Raw genomic sequence first — 20,016 nt, 5'->3', positions numbered from 1 at the left:
GGAGAAACCCTTCAAGATATTGGCACAGGCAAAGAATTTCTGGAAAAGACCCGGGAGGCACAGGCAGTCAAAGCCAAAATCAACTATTGGGATTGCATCAAATTGAGAAGTTTCTGTACTGCAAAAGAAACAGGAGAGTGAAGAGACAACCGACAGAATGGGAAAAAATATTTGCAAACTATGCAACAGATAAAGGGTTAATAACCAGAATCTACAAAGAGATCAAGAAACTCCACAACAACAAAACAAACAACCCACTTAAGAGATGGGCCAAGGACCTCAATAGACATTTTTCAAAAGAGGAAATCCAAATGGCCAACAGGCACATGAAAAAATGTTCAAGGTCACTAGTAATCAGGGAAATGCAAATCAAAACCACAATGAGGTTTCACCTCACCCCGATTAGAATGGCTCACATGCAGAAATCTACCAACAACAGATGCTGGCGAGGATGTGGGGAAAAAGGGACACTAGCCCACTGTTGGTGGGAATGCAAACTGGTCAAGCCACTATGGAAGTCAGTCTGGAGATTCCTCAGAAACCTGAAGATAACCCTACCGTTCGACCCAGCCATCCCACTCCTTGGAATTTACCCAAAGGAATTTAAATTGGCAAACAAAAAAGCGGTCTGCACCCTAATGTTTATTGCAGTTCACTTCACAATAGCCAAGACCTGGAACCAACCTAAATGCCCATCAACGGTAGACTGGATAAAGAAATTATGGGATATGTACTCTTTAGAATACTATACCGCAGTAAGAAACAAGGAAATCCAGTCATTTGCAACAAAATGGAGGAATCTGGAACACATCATGCTGAGTGAAGTAAGCCATTCCCAAAGGGACAAATACCATATGTTCTCCCTGATCGGTGACAACTGATTGAACACCAAAAAGGAAACCTCCTGAAGTGAAATGGACACTATGGGAAACGGTGACTTGATCAGCATAGCCCTGACTGTTAATGAACAACTTAATACATTATCCCTCTTAGTATTTTTTTTTTGTCTGTTCTACTTAATATGACTGGTTTAATTCTGTAATTATCACACAGTTATTCTTAAGTGTTGAAAATTAACTGAAATGAATCCCTGTTAAACATAAGAGTGGGAATAAGAGAGGGAAGTGATGTATAATTTGGGACATGCTCAAGCTGACTTGCCCCAAATGGTAGAGTTAGAAACATACCAGGGGATTCCAATTCAATCCCATCAAGGTGGCATGTACCAATGCTATCTCACTAGTCCAAGTGATCAATTTCTGTTCACAATTGATCATAATGAAAGGACTAAGAGTCAAAGGGAGCACATAACCTGCTAACACTAACCAATAGAATAAATAAAGGGGAGAGTGATCCAACATGGGAAGCGAGATACTCAGCAGACTCATAGAATGGCAGATGTCCTAAACAGCACTCTGGCCTCAGAATCAGCCCTAAAGGCATTCGGATCTGGCTGAAAAGCCCATGAGAGTATTTCAGGCATGGAAAGCCAAGACACTCTCGCAAAAAAATCTCTGTGAGTGAGATCCCAGTGGAAAGAACAGGTCTTCAAAGAAGGAGGTACCTTTCTCTGAAGGGAGGAGAGAACCTCCACTTTGACTATGACCTTGTCTAAACAAGATAAGAGTCGGAGAACTCAAGGGGCTTCCATAGCCTTGGAAACTCATGACTGGAGCATAGGGAGATTACTGATGCCATAGACAGGAGTGTCAATTGGTAAAGTCAACAACAGGAGTCACTGTGCACTTACTCCTCATGTAGGATCTCTGTCCTTAATGTGCTGTACATTGAGATTTAATGCTATAATGAGTACTCAAACAGTATATTTCACTTTGTGTTTCTATGGGGGTGCAAACTGTTGAAAGCTTTACTTAATGCATACTAAACTGATCTTCTGTAAAAAAAAAAAAAAGAAATTATCAATTCCCAACTTGACTCTCACTGTGATTAAACATGACAATAGGTCTGATCTAATTTCATCATCATTTAAAAAAATCATCTATTATTTTTCACTTTATGTTTCTGTGTGGGAGCAAACTGTTGAAATCCTTACTTAATGTATACTAAGCTGATCTTCTGTATATAAAGAGAATCGAAAATGAATCTTGATGTGAATGGAAGGGGAGAGGGAGTGGGAAAAGGGAGGGTTGTGGGTGGGAGGGACGGTATGGGGGGGAAGCCATTGTAATCCATAAGTCGTACTTTGGAAATTTATATTCATTAAATAAAAGTTAAAAAAATTATGTTTTAGATACATTCAACAGACAGAAAACTTGCACTTTGTCATTTTATTTTTTGATGAACTTGCTGTTCAAATAATTACACAATTTTGTTCTGTAGCTCTTTTTTTTAAGATTTATTTATTAGCTGGGCCAATCTCAATCTAGGAGCCAGTAGCTTCTTCAGGGTTTCCCAAGGGGGTGCAGCATCCCAAAGACTTGTGCCATCTTCTACTGCTTTTCCAGGCTATAGTGGAAAGCTGGATCGTAAAGCAGCCAGGTCTCCAACTGGTGCCCATATGAGATGCCGGCACTGCAGACTGAAGTTTTTCCTGCCCTGGGCCTGCCCTGACCTGAATTAATTTCTTGACCCGAGAGTAAGAACGAGTTGAAAGGATGGTTGCACATATGTAAAGCGAAAAGGGAATCGTTGTGAGAGGCTTGATAGTAATGACAATAATGTAAATACACGCTGACAGAAGTGAATGGATGAGTAACAATAAATAGAAGAAACAGCGGCTGGCACCGCGGCTCACTAGGCTAATCCTCTGCCTTGTGGCGCCGGCACACCAGGTTCTAGTCCCGGTCGGGGTGCCGGATTCTGTCCCGGTTGCCCCTCTTCCAGGCCAGCTCTCTGCTGTGGCCAGGGAGCGCAGTGGAGGATGGCCCAAGTACTTGGGCCCTGCACCCTATGGGAGACCAGGAGAAGCACCTGGCTCCTGGCTTTGGACCAGCGCGGTGCACCGGCCGCAGTGCACTGACCGTGGCAGCCATTGGAGGGTGAACCAATGGCAAAGGAAGACCTGTCTCTCTGTCTCTCTCTCACTGTCCACTCTGCCTGTCAAAAAATAAATAAATAAATAAATAAATAAATAAATAAAAGAAGAAACAGCAACTCTTTCTCCACATGAGGACAACACATAAATATGAAAAAGAAATTAAAGAGTCCGAAAAGTATCAGTAGATGATAAATCTTACAGGTCAATGTTACAGGAAAAAGTTTGATGATAACAATTTTGAATTATAAAATAAAATAAAAATTTAATGGTAAGTATCTGGTGGATTATCTTTAAGCAGTCATAAAATAGACATCACTATATTGGGTCAAATTAACATCATGTGCTTCCTGATATTAACATATTGAAAAGAGATATCAGCACTTTCATGTATTATTTCAAAAATGTATGTGAAACTAAAACTCAAATTGAAAAAAAAGTCCTGACTGTTATTGTACAATGTAATACTTTATCCATTTTAGTATTTTTTTTTTGTTCTAGTACTATTGGTTGAACTCTGTAATTAACACACAATTATTCTTAGGTGTTTAAATTTTAACTGAAAAGTGATCCCTGTTAGGAATTTGGAAAACATTATGCTGAGTGAAATAAGCCAGTCCCAAAGGGACAAATACCATATGTTCTCCCTGATCGGTGACAACTAACTGAGCACCAAAAAGGAAACCTGTTAAAGTGAAATGGACACTATGAGAAATGGTGACTTGATCAGCCCTTGCCCCGACTGTTGATGAACAACTTAATACGTTATCCCTCTTAGTATTTTTTTGTTTGTTTTACTTAATACTTTTGGTTGAATACTGTAATCAATACAGTTATTCTTAAGTGTTGAAACTTAACTGAAAAGTGATTGCCGTTAAATATAAGAGTGGGAATAAGAGAGGGAAGAGATGTGCAATTCGGGACATGCTCAAGCTGACTTACCTCAAACGGTAGAGTTAGAAACATACCAGGGAGGCCAGCGCCGTGGCTCACTAGGCTAATCATCCACCTTGCGGCGCCAGCACACCGGGTTCTAGTCCCGGTCAGGGCGCCGGATTCTGTCCCAGTTGCCCCTCTTCCAGGCCAGCTCTCTGCTGTGGCCAGGGAGTGCAGTGGAGGATGACCCAAGTGCTTGGGCCCTGCACCACATGGGAGACCAGGATAAGTACCTGGCTCCTGCCATCAGATCAGCGCGGTGCGCTGGCCTCAGTGTGCCGGCCACAGTGGCCATTGGAGGGTGAACCAACGGCAAAAGGAAGACCTTTTTCTCTGTCTCCCTCTTTCACTGTCCACTCTGCCTGTCCAAAAAATAAATAAATAAATAAAAATAAATAAAAATAAAAAAATAAAAAGAAACATACCAGGGGATTCCAATTCAATCCCATCAAGGTGGCATGTACCAATGCCATCTCAATAGTCCCGGTGATCAATTTCTGTTCACAATTGATCATAATGATAGGACTAAGAACCAAAGGGATCACATAAACAAGACTAGTGTCTGCAAATACTAGCTGATAGAATCAAAAAGGGAGAGAACGATCCAACATGGGAAGCGAGATACACAGCAGACCCATAGAATGGCAGATATCCTAAACAGCACTCTGGCCTCAGAATCAGCCCTTAAGGCACGCGGATCTGGCTGAAAGGCCCATGAGAGTATTTCAGGCATGGAAAGCCAAGACACTCTCGCAAAAAAAAAAAAAAAAAAAAAAAAAAAACTAAATGAAAGATTTCCGTGAGTGAGATCCCAGTGAAAAGAACAGGTCATCAAAGAAGGAGGTACCTTTCTCTGAAGGGAGGAGAGAACTTCCACTTTGACTATGACCTTGTCTAAACAAGATAAGAGTCGGTGAACTCAAAAGGCTTCCATAGCCTTGGAAACTCATGACTGGAGCATAGGGAGATTACTGATGCCATAAACAAGTGTCAATTTGTTAAGTCAACAACAGGAGTCACTGTGCACTTACTCCTCATGTAGGATCTCTGTCCTTAATGTGCTGTACATTGTGATTTAATGCTATAACTAGTACTCAAACAGTGTTTTTCACTTTGTGTTTCTATGTGGGTGCAAACTGTTGAAATCTTTACTTAATGTATGCTAAACTGATCTTCTGTATATAAAGAGAATTGAAAATGAATCTTGATGTTAATGGAAGGAGGAAGGAGAGGAAAAGGGGAGGGTTGCGGGTGGGAGGGAAGTTACGGGGGGGAAGCCATTGTAATCCATAAACTGTACTTTATAAATTTATATTCATTAAATAAAAGTTAAAAAAAACTACAGGCCAGAAAAAAAAGAAAAAAAATAATTACCCATGCCCTTCAAAGCTGTGAAAGTCAAGGTAGGCAAAGAAAGTTTAAAAAATGATCAGGATCAAAAAAGACAACAGAATATAATACATTATACTACAATGAATCCTGAATCAGGGAAATATTTATAAAGACATTTTTGGAACAATTCTTGGAATTTCATTTTGAAGCTTGCGTTAAATGATTATACTGTATCAATATCAAATGTCCTGAACTTTGTACTATGTCTACATGAGAGTATACCTTTTCCCTAGAAAGCATACAATGACACAGGAAAATTAGTATATTTACCCATTTATGTGTTTGTGTACAGTCAGACTCACAGAGAAAAGGAACAGGGATGATTACAAACAAATAGCGCAAAATATAAATTCTTGATTAAACAGCATGGAGAGTTTATGGGAGTTCTTTGAACTAACCAGCTTTTGTGTTAGCTTAAGGTTATTTAAAATACAAAAAAAGTCTTTTGGAAGTATAAATGAGGATTTTACTATTCGTTTGAAGTAACAGATATAAGAATTTTCTTTTATCACAGAATCATAGGATTGGTTTACTACCAAATCACAAGAAATGCTAGAAATGAATAGAACTGATGTATATATTGGATTGAATCCAAAATGGAAAGGAGCAAACAGAACTGCTTAGACCAAATATTTGAAATACCTTGAATTGAACAAACTGAATGTTTTAAGTAGTTTGGTTATGATGATGTTTATGACTGTTTAAAATACTGTGTCTCATTAGCAATTTGTAGTGCAAGCTAAAATAATTTTTCCTAGATTCTCATGCAGTAGAGTTTTTTTTCCCCTCTTTTGTTTAGTGCATTTGTTGGCATTAGTATCTAATTGTAAAAGTCATGTGTGATCTGTAAACTGGAGAGCTAACCAGAAAAATCTCTGCTTGCTCCTTATCTCAGGACTTGGTATTAAGAAAGGAAATAATGAATGGAATGGGAGAGGGAGTGGCAGATGGGAGGGTTGTGGGTAGGAAGGAAGTTTTGGGGGTGAAAGCCATTGTAATCCATAAACTGTACTTTGGAAATTTACATTTACTACTAAATAAAAGTTAAAAAAAGAAAAACATAAGAAAAAAAAAGAAAGGAAATAATGAAACGATAACAAAATGATGAAAAAAACAACAGAATGAACAAACTTTGGAAGGAAAACTAATTCCACCTTACCATTTTATTTTTTTATTTTTTATTTTTATTTATTTATTTTTTGACATTGACAGGCAGAGTGGACAGTGAGAGAGAGAGAGACAGAGAGAAAGGTCTTCCTTTGCCGTTGGTTCACTCTCCAATAGCCGCCGCGGCTGGCGCGCTGCGGCTGGCGCATCACGCTGATCCAAAGCCAGGAGCCAGGTGCTTCTCCTGGTCTCCCATAGGGTGCAGGGCCCAAGTACTTGGGCCATCCTCCACTGCGCTCCCTGGCCACAGCAGAGAGCTGGCCTGGAAGAGGGGCAACCGGGACAGAATCCGGCACCCCGACCGGGACTAGAACCTGGTGTGCCGGCGCCGCAAGGTGGAGGATTAGTCTAGTGAGCCACGGCGCCGGCCCCACCTTACCGTTAATTTAAGTATAAATATGAAATATCTCAGATGAATTCAGATAGAAATCTGTAGTTTCTCTTCTTAAGGAATTAATAAAACTTTTTTTAGCTAAGAATATTTACTTTTCTGTTATAGTCTAGAACGTTTTCCTTGCAAGTTTTAACGAAGTTTTCTATATGTTGATTTCCCTTCCCATTTTTTTGTGTATTTTTGTAAATTGTTCATAGCTTAATTACCATGTCATAGAATGTTCCAAGGGATTATGAAAAGACAATATCTATGCTGGGGGTTACAGTGCAGAGGAAGAGGGAGGCAGGCAGACTAGACATGCGACTATTTGCATGTTATTTATTAACTGCAGTCAACTTTTCGGGTTGACCTTCAGTGCAGGGCTGCCACTTTGCTCAGTAGTGCCGTTAATTTCAGTAAGTTCTTATGAACTTTACTTCGGTATTTTAACGTAAAGTGACTGGGTTTATATTTTGTTCTGCCTCTAATTTGAAAATTTATCACCTCTGTCTGTAATATTGCTAGTCTGTGGTAATGGAAAGTTGTATTCTACCTATTTTCTTTCTCTCTCTCTCTCTTTTCTTCTTTCTTTCTTGCTCTGTCTTGCTTTCACTCTTGCTTTCTTTTCTTCTTTCTCCTTCTTCTTCTTCCTCTTCCTCCTCCTCCTCCTCTTCTTCCTCTTCCTCCTCCTCCTCTTCTTCCTCTTCCTCCTCCTCCTCTTCTTCCTCTTCCTCCTCTTCCTCTTTCTCCTCCTCCTCTTCTTCTTCTTCCTCTTTCTCCTCCTCCTCCTCTTCCTCTTCTTCCTCCTCCACCTCTTGTTCTTCCTCTCCTCCTCTTCCTCATCTTCTTCCTCCTCCTACTCCTCCTCTTCTCCTTCTCCCCCTCCTCCTCTTCTTCCCCCTCCTCCTCATACCCCTCGTCTTCCTCCTCCTCCTCCTTCTTCTCTCCCTTAATTTCATTCTTTATTTTCTTTTTATTTCTTTACTTTTCCTCCCTTCCTCCCTTCCATCATTCCTTCCTTCCTTATTCCTACCCTCTCTCCTTTCTTTATTCCCTCCTTCCCTCCCTTCCTTCTTTCTTTTGGAAGCAGTCTTTCAGTAGGCAAAAAAATAGATGTAGACAGGCTAAAATTATGAAATATCTCTTCTTGGTGTCACCCTCTACTCAATGAGACAAACTTAGGCTTTTCAAGTTAAGCACTTATTTTCTAGCATTATGCACATCTTGTCTCATGATACTTTATGTCTGAAATGAACAAAAGTTCTCCATCACATACAAGAAACATTCCAGAATATTTCTACTATCTGCCATTCATTCAATACCTTGACAATGCCTTTTCATCTGAGAAGTTGAATATAATTTTGTCTATGAAATATAATCAAAACCCATATTCATACTTAATAACTATGCATATATTATAACACATTTTCTTGATGATTATATATGTGTTTATTTTCCCTGCTCCTGAAATTTTGGGAGAGTTCTGATATTTATATACTTTCTTCCTCCTGGCTCTGTTGTCCACAGCATGCTCAACCTCTTGTATGATGGCTGACACAGAAGACGTCCTCATAAAATTCCTAAGCATATTCGAGAGCTCAAGGTAGCAATTGATGATGTCTTCATTGAGCAGAAAGGGTATAGAAACTGAAATTATTCAAGACTTTATTTGAATTTGGACTCTGAAAGTGATGAGCTTAGTGATCGTAGGAAAGCTGGTTTGTCTCAGAGGACAATGACACATAAAACAGCAGTACTTTTCTTTTATGAAAATTGCTTTGAAAAATAAATAAAAATCATAAAATCTAAGATGTGGAATAAAATCGGAGAGGAAGTGGGCAAGGCATGCACAGTTACAACAACTAGGATCACATATGAGATCACACACATGCATGAACACACACACACACACACACATACACAAGAAAATAGAGTGATGACTGATGGAATTCCCCCTCAGAGCTGCTAAAGACAGAATAGGAGAGACAACAGCTCTAGACAGGGAGAAATTAATTGAGACAGAAGCAATGTGACCCAAGCAGGAAACAGAAATGAAGACTATAACAAAGAACAAAAGAAAGGACAACAAGGAGGGGACCCTCAGTACATTTGACTAAACACTCACTACACCAGTGACAGTTGTCTTGTGGGGTTGTAGTATATATGAAATTAAATTGTGTAGGAAGAATTATATGAAAGAAAATAGTCACATGGAATTTTTTAAAAATTTTTTATTTAGTAGATATAAATTTTCAAAGAACAGTTAATGAATTACAATGGCTTCCCCCCACCATATTTTCCCTCCCACTCGCACCCCTCCCATCTCCTGCTCCCTCTCCCATTCCATTCACATCAAGATTCATTTTCAATTATCTTTATATACCAAAGATCAATTCAGTACATATTAAGTAAAGATTTCATCAGTTTGCACCCAACAGAAACACAAAGTGTAAAATACTGTTTCAGTACTAGTTATAGCATTATTTCACATTGGACAACACACTAAGGACAGATCCCACATGAGAAGTAAGTACACAGTGACTCCTGTTGTTGACTTAACAATTTGACACTCTTGCTTATGGCGTCAGTAATCTCCCTAGGCTCAAGTCATGAGTTGCCAAGGCTATGGAAGCCTTTTGAGTTCTCCGACTTCGATCTTATTCCAACATGGTCATGTTAAAGTGGAAGTTCTCTCCTCCCTTCAGAGAAAGGTACCTCCTTCTTTGATGGCCCCATTCTTTCCACTGGGATCTCACTCGCAGAGATCTTTCATTTAGGTTTTCTTCTTTTTTTTCCCCAAAGTGTCTTGGCTTTCCATGCCTAAAATACTCTCATGGGCTCTTCAGCCATATCCAAATGCCTTAAGGGCTGATTCTGAGGCCAGAGTGCTATTTAGGACATCGGCCATTCTATGAGTCTGCTGTGCATCCAGCTTCCCATGTTGGATCATTCTCTCCCTTTTTGATTCTATCAGTTAGTATTAGCAGACACTAGTCTTGTTTGTGTGATCCCTTTGACTCTTAGACCTATCAGTGTGATCAATTGTGAACTGAAATTGATCACTTGGACTAATGAGATGGCATTGGTACATGCCACCTTGTTGGGATTGTATTGGGATCCCCTGGCACATTTCTAACTCCACCATTTAGGGCAAATCAGCTTGAGCATGTCCCAAATTGTACATCTCCTCCCTCTCTTATTCCCACTCTTATATTTAACAGGGATCACTTTTCAGTTGAAATTTAAACACTAAGAATAATTGTGTGTTAATTACAGAGTTTAACCAATAGTACTAGAACAAAACAAAGAGAAAATACTAAAATGGCTAAAGTATTACATTGTACATCAACAGTCAGGACAAGAGCTGATCAAGTCACTGTTTCTCATAGTGTCCATTTCACTTCAACAGGTTTCCCCTTTGGTACTCAGTTAGTTGTCGCCGAACAGGGAGAACATATGATATTTGTTCCTTTGGGACTTGCTTAATTCACTCAGCATAATGTTTTCCAGATTCCTCCATCTTGTTGCAAATGACCAGATTTCATTGTTTTTGATTGCTGTATAGTATTCTATAGAGTACATGTCCCATAATTTCTTTATCCAGTCTACTGTTGATGGGCATTTGGGTTGGTTCCAGGTCTTAGCTATTGTGAAGTGAGCTGCAATAAACATTAAAGTGCAGACAGCTTTTTTGTTTGCCAATTTCATTTCCTTTGGGTAAATTCCAAGGAGTGGGATGGCTGGGTTGAATGGTAGGGTTATACTCAGGTTTCTGAGGAATCTCCAGACTGACTTCCATAGTGGCTTAACCAGTTTGCATTCCCACCAACAGTGGGCTAGTGTCCCTTTTTCCCCACATCCTCTCCAGCATCTGTTGTTGGTAGATTTCTGAATGTGAACCATTCTAACCGGGGTGAGGTGAAACCTCACTGTGGTTTTGATTTGCATTTCCCTGATTACTAGTGATCTTGAACATTTTTTCATGTGTCCTTCGGCCATTTGGATTTCCTCTTTTGAAAAATGTCTGTTGAGGTCCTTGGCCCATCTCTTAAGTGGGTTGTTTGTTTTGATGTTGTGGAGTTTCTTGATTTCTTTGTAGATTCTGGTTATTAACCCTTTATCTGTTGCATAGTTTGCAAATATTTTTTCCCATTCTGTCGGTTGCCTCTTCACTTTCCTGTTTCTTTTGCAGTACAGAAACTTCTCAATTTGATGCAATCCCAAATGTTAATTTTCACTTTGACTGCCTGTGCTTCTGGGGTCTTTTCCGAGAAGTCTTTTGGCGGTACCTATATCTTGCAGGGTTTTTCCAATGCTCTCTAATAATTTGATGGTGTCAGGTCGTAGATTAAGTTTTTAATCCATGTTGAGTGAATTTTTGTGTAAGGTGAAAGGTAGGGTTCTTGCTTCATGATTCTGCACGTGGAAATCCAATTTTCCCAGCACCATTTATTGAATAGACTGTCCTAACTCCAGGGATTGGTTTTAGATGCTTGATCAAATATAAGTTGGCTGTAGATGTTTGGATTGACTTCTGGTGTTTCAATTCTGTTCCATTGGTCTATCCATCTGTTTCTGTACCAGTACCATGTTGTTTTGATAACAACTGCCCTGTAGTATGTCCTGAAATCTGGTATTGTGATGCCTCCGGCTTTGTTTTTGTTGTACAAGTTTGCTTTAGCTATTCAAGGTCTCCTGTGTCTCCATATGAATTTCAGCATCATTTTTTCTAGATCTGAGAAGAATGTCTTCAGTAATTTGATTGGTATTGCATTGGTTTTTGGGAGAATGGACATTTTTATGATGTTGATTCTTCCAATCCATGAGCATGGAAGAGTTTTCCATTTCTTGGTATCCTCTTCTATTTCTTTCTTTCAGGTTTTGTAATTCTCATCGTAGAGATCTTTAACGTCCTTGGTTAAGTTTATTCCAAGGTATTTGATTGTTTTTGTGGCTATTGTGAATGGGATTGATCTTAGCAGTTCTTTCTCAGCCGTGGTATTGCCTGTGTATACAAAGGCTGTTGATTTTTGTGCATTAGTTTTATATCCTGCTACTTTGCCAAACTCTTCTATGAGTTCCAATAGTCTCTTAGTAGAGTTCTTTGGGTCCCCTAAGTAAAGAATCATATCATCTGCCAAGAGGGATAATTTGAGTTCTTCCTTCCCAATTCGTATCCATTTAATTTCTTTTTCTTGCCTAATAGCTCTGGCTAAAACTTCCAGAACTATATTGAATAGCAGTGGTGAGAGTGGACATCCCTGTCTGGTACCAGATCTCAGTGGAAATGTTTCCAACTTTTCCCCATTCAATTGGATGTTGGCCGTGGGTTTTTCATAAATTGCTTTGATTGTATTGAGGAATGTTCCTTCCACACCCAGTTTGCTTAGGGGTTTCATCATGAAAAATTATCAAAAGTTTCTCTGCATTAATTGAGATAATCATATGGTTTTTCTTCTGCAGTCTGTTAACGTGGTGTATCATGTTGATTGTTTTGCGCACATTGAACCATCCCTGCATGCCAGGGATAAATCCCACTTGGTCTGGGTGGATGATCTTTCTGATGTGTTGTTGCATTCTATTAGCCAGAGTTTTATTGAGGATTTTTGCATCTATGTTCATCAGGAATATTGGTCTGTAATTTTCTTTCAATGCTGCATCTTTTTCCAGCTTAGGAATTAAGGTGATGCTGGCTTCATAAAAAGAATTTGGGAGGATTCCCTCTTTTTCAATTGTTCTGAATAGTTTGAGAAGAATTGGAGTTAGTTCTTCTTTAAATGTCTGGTAGAATTCAGCAGTGAATCCTTCTGGTCCTGGGCTTTTCTTTGTTGGAAGGGCCTTTATTACAGTTTCAATTTCTGTCTCAGTTATGGGTCTGTTTAGGTTTTCTATGTCTTCATGGTTCAATTTAGGTAGGTTGCATGTGTCCAGGAATCTATCCATTTCTGATAGGTTTGGCCGGCGCCACGGCTCACTAGGCTAATCCTCCACCTTACGGCGCCGGCACACCGGGTTCTAGTCCCGGTTGGGGTGCCAGATTCTGTCCCAGTTGCCCCTCTTCCAGGCCAGCTCTCTGCTGTGGCCCGGGAGTGCAGTGGAGGATGGCCCAGGTGCTTGGGCCCTGCACCCCATGGGAGACCAGGAAAAGCACCTGGCTCCTGGCTCCTGCCATCGGATCAGCGCGGTGCGCCGGCCGCAGCGCGCCGGCCACGGCGGCCATTGGAGGGTGAACCAACGGCAAAAGGAAGACCTTTCTCTCTGTCTCTCTCTCTCACTGTCCACTCTGCCTGTTAAAAAAAAAACTCACACATTTCTGATAGGTTTCCCTGTTTGCTGGCATACAGTCCTTGTAGTAATTTCTGATGATTCTTTTTATTTCTGTGGTGTCTGTTGTTACGTTTCCTTTTTCATCTCTGATTTTATTGATTTGGGTCTTTTCTTTTTTTACTTAGTTGGGCCAATGGGGTGTCAACTTTGTTTATTTTTTCAAAAATCCAGCTCCTCGCTTGGCTGATTTTTTGTAATTTTTTTTTTTTTGGATTCTATCCTGTTGATTTCTTCTCTGATTTTTATTATTTCTCTTCTCCTACTAGATTTGGGTCTGGTTTGCTGCAGATTTTCTCAATCCTTGAGATGCAGTGAAAGCTCATCTATTTTGTGCCTTTCCAATTTCTTGATGTAGGAACCTATTGATATAAACTTTCCTCTTAACACTGCTTTTGCTGCTTCCCATAAATTTTGGTATGTTGTGCTGTTATGCTCATTTACTTCCAGAAAATTTTTGATTTCTCGTTAAATTTCTTCTATGACCCAGTGTTCATTCAGGAGCATGTTGTTCAATTTTCATGTGTTTGCGTATGCTCTAGGGATTCCTGAGTTGCCAATTTCCAACTTCATTCCTTTATGGTCTGAGAAGCTGCATGGTATGATTCTAATTCTTTTGAATTTGCTGAGACTTGCTTTCTGGCCTAGTATGTGGTCAATCCTAGAGAAGGTTCCATGTACTGCTGAGAAGAATGTAAATTATTTATGTGTAGGATGACAAGTTCTGTAGATATCTGTTAGATCCATTTGGGCTATAGTGTCATTTAAATCTACTGTCTCCTTGTTGATCTTCTGTCCTGTTGATCTGTCTATTTCTGAGAGTGGGGTATTGAAGTCCCCCAGTACTATTGTATTGAGGTGTAAGTATCCCTTTAAGTCCCTTAACAAATCTTTTAAATAAACTGGTGTCCTGTAATTAGGTGCATATACATTGATAATTGTTATATCTTCCTGTTGAATTGATCCCTTAATCATTATATAGTGCCCCTCTTTGTCTCTCTTAACAGTTTTTGTGGTAAAGTTTACGTTGTCCGATATTAAGATGGCTATGCCTGCTCTTTTTTCATTTCTGTTGGCGTGGTACATCTTTTTCCAGCCTTTCACTTTCAGTCTGTATGGATCTTTGTTGGAAAGATGTGTTTCTTGTAAGCAGCAAATAGATGGGTTTTGTTCCTTAAGCCAATCAGCCAATCGGTGTCTTTTAACTGGACACTTCAGGCCATTAACATTCAATGTGACTATTTTTTTAACTTTTATTTAATGAATATAAATTTCCAAAGTACAGCTTTACAATGGCTTCCCCCCATAACGTCCCTCCAACCCGCAACCCTCCCCTTTCCCACTCCCTCTCCCCTTCCATTCACATCAAGATTCATTTTCAATTATCTTTATATATAGAAGATCAGTTTAGCATACATTAAGTAAAGATTTCAACAGTTTGCTCCCGCAAAGAAACTTAAAGTGAAAAATACTGTTTGAGTACTCGTTATAGCATTAAATCACAATGTACAGCACATTAAGGACAGAGATCCTACATGAGGAGTAAGTGCACAGTGACTCCTATTGTTGACTTAACAAATTGACACTCTTGTTTATGGCATCAGTAATCACCCTATGCTCTTGTCATGAGTTTCCAAGGCTATGGAAGCCCCCTGAGTTCACCGACTCTGATCATATTTAGACAAGGCCTTGGTTAAGTGGAAGTTCTCTCCTCCCTTTGATGACCCGTTCTTTCCACTGGATCTCACTCGCAGAGATATTTCATTTAAGTTTTTTTTTTTCCCCCAGAGTGTCTTGGCTTTCCATGCCTGAAATGCTCTCATGGGCTTTTCAGCCAGATTCGCATGCCTTAAGGGCTGATTCTGAGGCCAGAGTGCTGTTTAGGACATCTGCCATTCTATGGGTCTGCTGTGTATCTCGCTTCCCATGTTGGATCGTTCTCTCCCTTTTTGATTCTATCAGCTAGTACTTGCAGACACTAGTCTTGTTTATGTGCTCCCTTTGGCGCTTAGTCCTATCATTATGATCAATTGTGAACAGAAATTGATCACCGGGACTAATGAGATGGCATTGGTACATGCCACCTTGATGGGATTGAATTGGAATCCCCTGGTATGTTTCTAACTCTACCGCTTGAGGTAAGTCAGGCAATATCATTTCTAGCATAAATTATCTCATGGAGTCTTTCCATTATGAGGTGCAGATCTTTTAATTAGATGGATTTGCAGATGCATCAGAATCCTATATATGTAATTACATTTTGTTGCAAATTAACTCCACAGTAAGACCATAATTTTGTACAGAAATTTTTTTAATAATAAATTGGTTGTTGGTATGTAAATAAATATAAATTATAGAAAAATTTTATTTAAAAGATATTTATAGCCCAGGGGATGGTAGCATTAACTGCTACGCTTATAATGATAATATAATTGAACATAGTACAATATAACAAAGAACACAAAACATCCTGTAAGAGCAGAGTATCGTGTGATATATGTAATGTTTGTAGTACATACAAAGCATTATAAGGAAGATGTTTACTCAAGATAATACTCTGGAGTAAATAAACTCCAATTTACTACATGCAGTAAAACCATTGTGTGATGAATTCTTTCATAAAAAATGTGATTTTCCCATAGATACAGCCTGCTTTAGAATTGCTTAGATATGGGCAGTTTTCCTAGTGGGCAACCTCTGCTTCCTTCATATGGGACGCTGGTTAATTCAGGTGATTTTGCCCTAACTGTGCTGCATACAGAGAGTGACGGTATGAGTCAGGAAGCTCTCAGGTCATCACATCTTTCTGGGGTGATGCCACAGTGCAATGTTCAGTCTGAGATGGGCAGGGCCCAGTCATCATTATTCAATATCTCTTCTCCAAGGTCTTGACAAGTGTTGAATTTAAAATCATTGGGTAAACAATTCCAGTTCTCCAAGAACTGCAACATTTTGTTCTTAGAGAAAATCTACGGGAACGCTTTTCACATATAGTGAGAAAAGGCATTCTGAAATAATTATGATATTTTTATAACAATAATTCATCCTCATGTTCTTGTCAGTGTATATTTGCACTCAGTAGATGAAAGTCATTTCCTTTGAAAAACTGTACTGGTTTCATTTTTATATTTCTGATTAAAATTCTATGACTAAAATATTAAGTAATGGGTGATCATCTTAATGTGACAATATGAAAAGTAATATAAAAACTATAGTTTGGAGCCGGCGCCGTGGCTCAATAGGCTAATCCTCCACCTTGCGGCGCCGGCACACCGGGTTCTAGTCCCGGTTGGGGCGCCGGATTCTGTCCCGGTTGCCCCTCTTCCAGGCCAGCTCTCTGCTATGGCCAGGGAGTGCAGTGGAGGATGGCCCAGGTGCTTGGGCCCTGCACCCCATGGGAGACCAGGAAAAGCACCTGGCTCCTGGCTCCTGCCAGGATCAGCGCGGTGCGCCGGCCGCAGCGCGCTGGCCGCGGCGGCCATTGGAGGGTGAACCAGCGGCAAAGGAAGACCTTTCTCTCTCTGTCTCTCTCTCTCACTGTCCACTCTGCCTGTCAAAAAAAAAAAAAAAAAACAACTATAGTTTGAGATAAGTGGAAAATTGATTAAAAAGAGTAATCACCAAAAATTTTAATATTATGACTTTTTAACTGTGTTATATATTTCACATGTATGGTTTCAGGTATAATTGAAATATATCATTGTAGTGTCCCCAAAGAACTATAATGGGGGATTTTAATTCACATGTGTCTTGGTATCTTGATTGATCATGAAATACAGCATAGTATTTCATGTAGAAACCTATTTAATGCCTGAGACAACACTTACCTTGGCAGAAAGTGTTGGGATATTAGAAGACTAGCAAAAATTGCAAAATAAGAACCTTAATTGAAAGTGTATAAAATATAATTTACTACTTTGTGATATCAATTCTAATATGCTACTCCATTCTCAAACTTTCATACTGTGAACATGAGTATCTCCCAGGTGGACCCTCAGGTTTCTTCTCTATCATTCTTACTGCCCATGAAATCCCATCTGGTCTTTGTAAGCTGAAGATTTCCAGTTTTATCTTTAACTTTGATTATTTTCTAAACTCAACTAATTATCTGTTTGGTGGATATCTTCACCACAGATGTGTAACAGGGATTTCAAGCCATACATGTAATACTTTAACACCCTCATCTCCATTTCTGCAAATCTCTCTCCTAGTCTCCCTTTCCCTAGAAAATTCATATCTGTGATTGGGTCTCAGGCCTAGGATCTAGGAACTAATCCTAGCATCTCTAATTTTCTCCTATTCACATCGACTCTCAGTAAATTCTGTAGCCTAAACTCTAGGTGATGAATATTTGACCACATGTCCCCACCACCAGTGGTCAATGTTACAACCCTGAACTGAACATCATTGCCTCTTTGGATCAAAATCTTCTAACTGATTTCCCTGCTCCTTTTCTTGTCTTCAGTGGGCCATTCTTAGCATGGCTGCTATAATAAGACTTTCAGAAGGCAAGTCATCTAGCGTCATGACCTCGCCCCAAATGTTCAATGTTCTAATTATGTAGTATCTCTTGCAAAATAAGAAGTAATTCTTCATATTGCTTACTCTGCATCATCCTGCCCACTCTGCTTTTTCTCACTGGACTTCCTTCTCTGCACCCTGTTATTTATTCTGCCCTCTAGCTTCTTGGACACAGTGGACAGCAATCCACCTTAGGTCATTGTGTTTGCAGCTGCTGCTGTTACCTCTGATGGCCCAAAGGATTTCCTCAACACCTGCCACTGCTTGCAGGTTATTCCCAGTTTGAGGCCTTCTTCTATTTTGAGTTCAAAAGCACACTTCCACACCAATACAGTAGGCTTTAGGAGTCGTCCTTGCTTTATTTCTCTCATTTAGTTCCATATGATCCACTAGGTATTTGTTTACTTGGCATCATTTATTAATATTCTTACTTTTTTTCTCTTTCCATACAAGAATAGATAGATTTGAGGAGTTTCATTTGTTCATTTAATATTGTCTTCTAGCTTCTAGAACAGTACCTCAGGCATGGAGTTTTTACAGACTCACACACACGCAACACACACAGCACAGACTCCTTCATTGGATAATCATGCAACTATTCGGACTTTGCTTCCTAGGAAATCTCTGGCACTCTAACTCCTCCCAGAAGTGCTTTGTTACACCTGTAGAGACCTTCAGAAACTGATGGGAGCCCAACTTTCTCAAATCATTTGAGAGGAGGAGCTGAAAGGATGGATGACATTTCACCAAGAGATGTCCGTGAGCTCTGCAGCACGCAGTCTTTGTGGACCCCGCCAACATGTCACTCAGCCACATCTGCTCATGTCTTCACACTGAGAAACTCTGCTGCTTGACAAAGCTTTGATGGTCACATAAAACTAACAGGCTAGAAAGTATGACAGACAGCATTTGGGCTGTTTCAGGAGAGAGTGACTTGTTGAGAATGGCTGAGAGTCGAGGGAACACAGTGGCATCTCCTTGTATTCCTAAGGCACAGTAGAATGTCTGACTCTTGACATGCTCTCAACGCACTGTTGTTCAGAGAATGAGATAGGATAAAGTATTTTTCTTAGGGAGTGTTGACATCATGGGTTCAGACTCAAAATGTTACAACTTATACAACCCCTCACCATTTATAAATGGATAATTAATTGAATTAACCAAACAACTATTTGAAATTATTATTTCAGGAGACAATTGTGTCTCACATTGTCTCCTGATTCAATAATTCTACTATTTATCCAAGGAAACTGTTTCTATTCAAATTGCTTTGATTTATGTGTCAAACCAAAAATGTTTTTCTCCTATTAGAAAGTAGTTGTGAAATGCATCTGACATAATTCACAAATGTGAATGAAGATAAATGAAAGCATTCTATAATAATTTAGAGCTTTAACCTGGATCATCCCCAATTGTTGAAGTGTAAGATGTTATTACCAGGAAAATAAAAATAAAACAAAAAACCATAGCATTTAAAAATAAGAACATGTAATTCAACAAAGTGCAAATTCTAGTTCAATATTGGTTTTAAGTAGCTCATTGCACTATGAACCTACAATTAAAAATGAAAAAAATGTGATAAGAGATAACTGGACAAATTAGAACAAAAGTAATATTTTTCCTCATATATGGAAATCATTAATTACTGACTAGGTAAACTAAGAGAACTTCATTTAAAAAATAGCAAAATTCAGATCTCTGACTTAGGTATCAAGGAATAATGTAGCAATGACTCAAACCAAATAGAAAACATGTAAGAATATACCATAAATATCTGAGTAGATCATAAAAATTATTTTGTTTACATTGTTTAAAAACAGTTTATTAAACACTTTATTAAATGCACATTATTAAAAACTATACTTGGGGCAGGCACTGTGGCATAGTTAGCTAAGCCTCTGCTTGCTGTGCAGTTGTCCCATATGGGCACTGCTTCTAGTCTCAACTGCTTCACTTCCGATCCTGCTCTCTGCTGTGGGCTGGGAAAGCAGTGGAAGATGGACCAAGTGCTTGGGCCCCTGTACCTGCATGGGAAACCCAGAAAAAACTCCTGGCACCTGTGTTTGAATCGCCCAGCTCCGGGCGTTGCAGCCATTTGGGCAGTGAACCTGCAGATGGAAGACCTTTCTTTCTGTCTCTCCCTCATACATAACTGTCTCTCAATAAAGAAAAATCTATGAACCCCACCAAAAAAAAAAGAAAAACCAAAAAGCAACACTTGTCTTCATGATTTTAAGAGTCACAAAGCATTTAGCTATCTACCTGAAAAACAGAAACTTGCTGCCGCACAGATAGGACACTTTGTTAA

At 39.4% G+C, this 20,016-nt stretch overlaps 1 long non-coding RNA gene across 1 annotated transcript in view; it reads left to right on the top strand.

Annotated features, from left to right (window-relative positions):
* The window catches only part of LOC127485658 (uncharacterized), a 77,525-nt gene that overhangs the window by 36,964 nt on the left and 20,545 nt on the right, over positions 1 to 20,016 (top strand). The window lies entirely within an intron of this gene.

The sequence above is a fragment of the Oryctolagus cuniculus genome, chromosome 17, assembly GCF_964237555.1.
Source record: "Oryctolagus cuniculus chromosome 17, mOryCun1.1, whole genome shotgun sequence".
Taxonomy (NCBI): domain Eukaryota; kingdom Metazoa; phylum Chordata; class Mammalia; order Lagomorpha; family Leporidae; genus Oryctolagus; species Oryctolagus cuniculus.
The sequence above is the reverse complement of the archived record's forward strand: the minus strand, read 5'-3'. Positions and strand labels throughout refer to the sequence as shown.